The sequence below is a fragment of the Pseudophryne corroboree genome, chromosome 6, assembly GCF_028390025.1.
Source record: "Pseudophryne corroboree isolate aPseCor3 chromosome 6, aPseCor3.hap2, whole genome shotgun sequence".
Lineage (NCBI taxonomy): Eukaryota > Metazoa > Chordata > Amphibia > Anura > Myobatrachidae > Pseudophryne > Pseudophryne corroboree.
In genome coordinates this window covers 73,184,619-73,192,915 of record NC_086449.1, presented here as the reverse complement: position 1 = coordinate 73,192,915, position 8,297 = coordinate 73,184,619, and the positions used below count along the sequence as shown (strand labels likewise).

The 8,297-nt window shown below is 42.8% G+C and overlaps 1 long non-coding RNA gene across 1 annotated transcript; it reads right to left on the bottom strand.

Moving 5' to 3' along the window:
- Positions 1–1,453: 1,453 nt before the first annotated feature.
- LOC134934829 (uncharacterized) lies at positions 1,454–4,377 on the bottom strand. The gene is made up of 3 exons (XR_010179824.1): positions 4,332–4,377; positions 2,676–3,270; positions 1,454–1,540 (listed from the first exon to the last, which is right to left on the bottom strand). It is a non-coding gene; the product is annotated as an uncharacterized LOC134934829 (long non-coding RNA).
- Between the last annotated feature and the right edge of the window lie 3,920 nt (positions 4,378–8,297).

Here is an 8,297-nt window from a genome sequence, read left to right as displayed (position 1 = left end):
GTTCCAAGCTTTGCCCTTTGGGCTAGCAACAGCACCCAGGGTGTTTACCAAAATGATGGTGGTTATGGCAGCTTATCTCCGCAAACAGGGGATAAGAATATTTCCATACCTTGACGACCTGTTAATCCTAGTACATTCGCAGGAGTTACTTTTGAGCCATCTTCAACAGACAGTGGTTTGTTTACAGAGACACGGATGGCTCATAAACTGGGAAAAGTCATCTCTGAATCCGTCACAGCAGATGGTTCATTTGGGGGCCATATTGGATTCAGGTCTACAGAGAGTTTTCTTACCAGAGTAAAAGATAGTCAAGGTGCAGGTCATGACTCAGGAAGCGTTGCACACTCAGACAATGTCAGTCCATGCAGCAATGTGACTATTGGGTCTGATGGTATCAACCTTCGACATGGTGGAATATGCGCAATTCCACTCCAGACCATTACAGCACCTTGGGGGTAATTCCAAGTTGATTGCAGCAGGAATTTTGTTAGCAGTTGGGTAAAACCATGTGCACTGCAGGGGAGGCAGATCATATAACATGTGCAGAAAGAGTTCGATTTGGGTGGGTTATTTTGTTTCTGTGCAGGGTAAATACTGGCTGCTTTATTTTTACACTGCAAATTAGATTGCAGATTGAACACACCACACCCAAATCTAACTCTCTCTGCACATGTTAAATCTGCCTCCCCTGCAGTGCACATGGGAGGTCATTCCGAGTTGGTCGCTAAGTTTTTCGTTCGCACAACATATTCGCAAAGTTGCGTTAATGTAGTAAATTTGCGAACATCCGCCCCCAACGTATTTTTGCACATTCGTACGCAGTATTACACAAAGTGGGCGTACGCCAAATGACATCGCAGTAATGCGAAACCATCGCATTAACACATACTTCATCGTAAAAATACTAAGTTGTAGTAGATTTACACATTTTTCCTTAAAAGTGCACACTTTTAAGGAAAAACGCACAACAATGTGTTTTTTTGCTATTAAGTCAAATTACACCTTTCAGTTTAAAGTCCACAAGCCCTCGTCAATTACGAATCCAATTAGTGTAATGATTGATAATGTTCCTAACCAATTAAGTCTGCCAAAAATACCTGAAGAACACTTTGTTGCCATAATTGGCCATCAACATGTAAAAGTCTAAAATATAAATATAGATGTTTTAAATGTTTTTTTTTTTTTTTTTTAGTGTAAAGGTGTTGTTTGTGAATGAAGGTGTTTACATGTTTATTAACACAATAATCTCCTAATTTTTTTATTTTTTTTAAATCTTACGTTAGATGTGTGAAATGTTTTAGGAAATCAATTTCTGCTTGGCAATCTGCTGATCCTTTTTTGCATTAATAAACACAACACCCGGTTAACTTTAAATAACTTGTTTTTATTTTTACATTTTTTGTAATCAGTAAAAATAAAAATACAAAATGTAATCAAGCAATTTTTTGTAACTGATCAATACAATTCAATAATCCATGCAGGTGTTGGCGCATGTTTTCCAGAATGCCCCCAAAACTTGTGGGATCTCCAACTGCAACATCTGAAATTAAGATGCAACATAAACATTAATAACTTAATCACATTACTTATTATCCAAGCAAGGCACAAAGCACACTTAAATGCAGGCATGTCCAAACTGCTGGCCTCCAGCTGTTGTGAAACTACATATACCAGCATGCCTTGACACAGTTTTGTGGTCAGAGAATGCCAAAGCTGTGTCAGGGCATGCTGGGATGTGTAGTTTTTCACCAGCTGGAGGGCCGCAGTTTGGACAGGCCTGCTTTAATGCCTAAGTGACTACATCATGGTTGCTTTAAGGATAAATCAGTAGCAGAACAACACACAAGCCTGCTCAGCAATGTTTTTGTATTTTTTACAAGAAAGTGTACCACACCATGGGGTACATTTACTACTACGGGAGTTCTATTTAAGATGGGACGTTGACCATAGCAACCAATCAAATTAAACATGTTATCTTGTAAAAGTGGGCATAAAAATTACAATTATAATCTTATTGGTTGCTATGGGCAACATCCCATGTTAAAGAGAACTACCATCTTAGTAAATGTAACACCATGTTGGCATTCATTCACATCTGTAGTGAAGAGAATTAAAGTTTTGGAGGTTTGGTCCTGCATCATCACACTGCATATCAACATCTTCAGAAGGACTACATATCCTAGCATGCCCACACTACCTGAAAACCGCCTTTACTAAATAAGGTCAAACAGGTTTTGAAAAATACAATAAGCATTTTGTGAGTGTAACTTTCACACCACAAATCATTGTGTTGTTCGGCTGGCTAACAAAGTGAAGCATGTGATTTGAAAGTGCAAACATTATGAATACACAGGCACAAGTGTAAAAGACTAACAACATACTAAACTCCACTCAGGTAGAAATGTTAGGCTGAAAACTGAGCACATATTAAACCATGTTGTCCTGGCAACCCTGTCGAACTAATGAGTGTCGACCTAGAGTGGACACACAAAACATTGCACACATAAACACTACATATAATGATACTCACAAAAATTTCAATGCAACATGAACACCATCAATAATAACTCAAAATGTTTTCCTTGCTGGCTGATTTTCAACAGTACAACAGTGCATGTTTTTACATTGTAAGTGTAAGTAGGTAATATTTATTTTACAAATGTTAAAACACTTACTTTCCTCTGCAACATGATGATCACCACTGAGTCCATCAGGGGCTTCTTCTGCCCATTCACTGGGTGGTGAAGGCAGCTGGATGGGGGAAGGAGGAGGGATTGGGGAAGGAGGAGGGATGGGGGAAGGAGGCTGGATGGGGGAAGGAGGAGGGATTGGGGAAGGAGGAGAGATGGGGTAAGGAGGAGGGATTGGGGATGTCTTTTCTGAGGGTGGGTCTGATTGAGAGGGCGAGGGGGGCGGAGAGAATGTTTGGGGCGGAGAGAATGTTTGTCCAATAGAGGGTGAGGGGGGCTGAGAAGGGGAGTTGGAAGGAGAAGGAGAAGGGGACTGGGAAGGAGGAGAAGGGGGCACAGAAAGAGAAGGAGAGGTGGGCTGAGAAGGAGTGGAAAGGGGAGGGGGACTGGGAAGCTGAGGACTGGGAAGCTGAGGTGGACTGGGAAGCTGAGGGGGAATGGGAAGCTGAGGGGGACTGGGAAGCTGAGGGGGACTGGGAAGGGGAGGGGGAGTGAGAAGGGGAGGGGGAGTGAGAAGGGGAGGGGGGCTGAGAAGGGGCCTGATGTTGCCTCCCTGCATCAGCTTGCCGTTGTGGTCGTCCTATAATGATATATGTATTATATTTTAGATTGCATGTTAAATTTCAGAAACACCATTTGTCAATTACACTGTTCTGTCCCATGTAAAAGACACAGGGCTTGTTTTTTTTTTATTGTTATGATTTTTAAAACTGTTCATGTTGTCCACAGCAACCAAAATGATTATACTAAACTTTTTTGATGCTCATTACTGAATCTATTCCATTGAGTCATATTGATTGGTATAGGCAACATCACCAGATCACTATTCAAGCCACCTTATTATATAGACACCACTGATCAAGTTATTTGGTACAGTTTCCAGCCTGGGTATTAATTCTGTACAACATGCACTTGTTTTGAATCACTTTGCTACAGTCAGTACTGTTTGCCCTAACCACACACACTGTCATATTTATTAAATTAGTTCAGTCAGTGTTGCAATTACAGACTACCACTTAGTGTAAATTTGCTAAGTTTATGCTAATAATCTCTGTTATGTAATGTAACTTACTGCGTGCACGCATTTGCCGGATTTGCTGGCGGATCTCTGCCAACAGTTCCGGAGTCCTCCTGCGGAGATCACTCCATCTCCTCTCGAGTTGGATGATGGTCCGCCTGCTGCGGACGCGAGACCTCAGTAGGTGGCGGACCTCCGCGTAGGCCTCGCGCTTAACCCGATTTGGGATAAAGCGCCCAACGCGGCCTACGCGGCGGTCCATCACCGCAGCCAGGACGCTGAGCTCCCGCCTGGTGAAAGGTGCTGCACGCATCATGGCAATGGCGTTTTCCTTATTTGGGCATATATTTATAGTGTGTGTTAGCATGTGATTTGTCTAAAATCTATGCTGTCATTTCAATAAACTTTATTGATCTTTGCAATGCTGTGAAGAGCAGAGTGGTAATTTCGCACGAGCGGAAATACGCAGTCGCGGAAGAGGAAAAATCAAATAAAAATTTAACACACAACCACCAACTAAAACACCCACACAAACACACACACACACACACACACACACACACACACACACACACACACACACACACTTTGTTTATAATTTTAAAAATACTCTGTGTACTCACCACATTTTGTGTGATAATTCAGCTGCACAGTCACAAAGTGGCCAACATTTAGTTTCATTTGTTTGTGTTTTTTTCATTAAAAACAGGATTAGATGAAAGAAAACTAATAAGGACACTATTTAGCAACATCACATTATTAGATTCTAAAATAAAAAATTGTAAGCTTAACTTGTTTAAGGTTATTTTTAAAAAACATAATTAGAGATTCCCACACACCCGATTAATTACACAATGACCTTACAATAGCAAGCCAAATTACATCGTAACAAAATGAGCATAAGCATACAGTGTTTTAGATTATTTTCGAAAAGTAAATCAAAATACACTATACCTGAAATATTCTTCAACAATGCTTGCCCTGACTTGGCTTCCCCTCCATGAAACACTCCCCCCACCGAATCGACGGACAACCCCTGGCTCCTCATCTGGCAATTCCTCTGAGGAAGCTCTACGCTACTCCTTACCGCGATGTTATGTAGTATAGCGCACAGGACCACTATTTTACTTGCCATCTCCGGCGAATACATGATGTCGCCACCAGTGCGGTGGAGCACACGAAAACGGCCTTTAAGGACCCCAATTGTGCGCTCCACCAGCTGTCTAGTGGCAGTAAGCGCGGAGTTAAATTCCGTCTGTGGTCCTGGCCTGGGATTACGGTAAGGAGTCATGAGCCAGGGGGTGCAAGGATATCCACGGTCTCCTGTTTGAGGAGAAGAAAAAATTAGAAAGAGTATATTCCTAAAATTGTTTAAAAATGGCTGGAAATTATGTTGGCCAACTCACCCAATAACCACATGTCTGCTCGTTATCTTGATCTGTGCCATATCCCTGATTGTCTAATGACATAAGCATCATGCGAGTTTCCGGGAAACTTGGCATTCAGGGAAAGGATCTGGAGGGATGGCCCACAAACAACCATTACATTCAGAGAAAGAAACAGTTTCCTGTTTCTATAAATTTCTTCATTATGTCTTGGTGGCACAATAGCTACATGTGTGCCATCCACAACCCCAATAACATGTGGGAAGCGACTACCACCTTCCTCAAATTGCCGCTTCACCACATCTAGGGCACCATCATCCAGAGGCATCTGGCATCCCAAAAAGTAGGACACGGGTGCGGAAAATTGGTGGCCTAGCACGCCTCCGTTGCCTTGGTTGATGAGGAGCCGGTTGTGGTTGTGGGGCTGGCGGTTGGGGTGGGAGTGCTGCCGTGGGTTGGGGTGGGAGGGCTTCTGCTGCCACAAACACTGACATCACACACTTAAAAAAATTTAAAAAGATATGGTGAATAAGACAAATGCAATAAAAAAACAAAAACACCATAATATTTTTATTAAAAACGGGGTGTCAACTTACTGCAGGAGCATACGACATTTTTTCTGGATTCAATTCCGGAACAATTTGAAATTGAGACAAAAAAGGAAAAACACAAACTAAAAGTGAGAAACCTACATAGTTTATTGAAAATACAACACAAATATGTCAACCAACCAAACAGACACATAATAAGAGCATCAAATACATAACAAACACCTAAGTATAAATTAAGAAAAATAGGTTATACATCTAAAATAGATTCACAACAAAATTTAGCCCTTTAGTAGCTATTACAGGCAAGAACAGCACTACTTTGCTGAACAATCCTGGGAAAAATTAGTTAATTTATTATAAAGATGGATGACAAACATAAGCAAAACACTTTGAACAAACACAAACAGCCACAAACACAGGCCAAGGGGACTTACCTGCTCCTCCAAAAACAACAGAAGATTAGTGTTGTAAGGCACACCAAACAAATAAAGTGTAAGTGATTCCAAATAAAATAACGGGATAATTCTCCCAAAATAAGACACCTACAAGAGACACAAAATGACACTAAGAACAACATTTTTACATTAGTCCACAAAACAGAAACACTAAAGCACAGGTTTTGTTTTATAAATTTTCAATCAAAATATAGATTAACAACATTTAATATTTAATAAAAAACAAAAAACATACATTGCAACAACAGAGTTGCATTTAACAACAAGACGATTACACGAATACTCACAAACGGAACTTCGCAAAAAGTATGCAATACTGTCTATATGCTAAACGCGAACAAACGGGAAAATGTATGCTTGACAATTACTCACTCAGAAAAGCACAATAGCACCTTCACGCACGGGCCACAAACTCCAAACTGCAAAATCCAAACAACTCCAAACTCCAAACTACCAACACTCACAGCGTGCAAACTAGGCCCTTAAATAAGCAGTGCAATCATTAGCAAGATTACCATACTGTACACCTGTGTGAATGAACACGCCGCACGTAGGTATAAATAGGCACACACCTGGGCGTACACACGTCATCTCCAACATGGCTTCTCGTGAGGAATTAGCAACAGAGATGGACCGCATTGCACAGCAGCAGATGGCATTGGCGAAAAAACGCCTAGAGTGCCAGAGACGGATGTTGGAATACGCCTCTGCGGATTCTGAAGAGGCAGGACCTAGTACTCTGCAAATGTCAGCTTCTGAGCCCCAACAATTGAGTGGGGATACCCTGCCACAAACACATACTGGCCAAACTGAGGGAGAATCAGCATTAGCCACACAAACACAACAGACAGAAGCTGCTAGTGAGGAGGAAGATGGTGAGAAGCAACACGAAGAAACCTCACAGGCTACCTCCAGACGTAAGAAAAGACAGCCAGCATTCACTAAGAGGGAGTTGCGTGTCTTGGTCACGCAGGCCATGTCCAAAATACATAGAGGCCCCAAAAACATGGGTGCTGCTACAAAAGATCGCATCTGGAGGGACATCACACATTCTGTGAATGAAGTTGGCTCTGTCGTCAGAACATCGCAGGAAGTTAGACGACGGTAAGTGCATCTTGCCAGTCCTTTTTCTGTGCTAAGTTGTTTTAAAAATGTAGTTACATGTGATGTTATGTATAGCAAACACAAGCAGAACATGTGTCCTATATATTTACATACTCAAATAATAATACTCTACTTTGCCCCTCTTTCACAATACATATGTAGGTGGGCCGACTTCAAATCCCGCCTGAAGGCAAAGAGGTCTGCGGAGTGGAATGCCTCAAGGGCTACAGGTGGAGGACCATCTGTCGCTGTGGAGTTTACAGACTTGGAGGAGATGGCGATGCCCTGTATCAGTTATGAGGAGGCCCAAGGGGTGTCTAATATGGACACGGACCTGCCTGAGATCCTGACGGGACATGACTTGCCAGGTAAGTTTACACATGTATTTGTCTGCAATTTAAACTGTATTTATAAAATAAAATCTAATTTTTTATTGTACTCTTTTCCCACACATTCTTCTATTTGCTTGCCACAAAACACAGCACAGGGGGATGATCAGTTTGAGTCACAGGAGGGTTATGTGGCTGAGGCTGAGGTGGAGGGACCTAGTGGGTCTGCCAGTGTGGGGCCACAAATCCCACCTCTGCAGGTTCCTACTGGCCCCCCCACCCAACCCTCTGCTATCCCGGAGATCCTGCTTGAAATCGCTAGGTATGGTGAGAGCCTAAATGCGTTTCAAGACGGGGTCCTCCGGGAGGTAAGCCAGATAGCTGTCCGGCTCACTGAGCACCGAACCAGTGTTGAGCAAGGTGTTGCTCAACTCTGCCAAGGTCTGGCAGAGATCAGGCAGGGCCAAGAACAACTTGCCTCCTCATTCCAAAGCCTTGCAAATAACATCTTGCAAGGGCTCCAGGCCATCGCTGTCTCCCTTGCCCACAGTGGCAGAGAGCCACCCACATCGGCTCCCTCCCCTGCCCCTGCCCAGGAAGAACAGCCCACTGGGCAGGCCCAACGAAGGTCGCTCCGCAGACCAAGCCAAGAAGAACAGCCTCAGGCGGGGAGAAAAAAAAGAAAGTGATGTCTCTCCAGATGGGCAGCACCCATGTTTTTCATGTTGCCTCTATGTTATTTTGGAGTTGGCTTGTGTGGCCAGA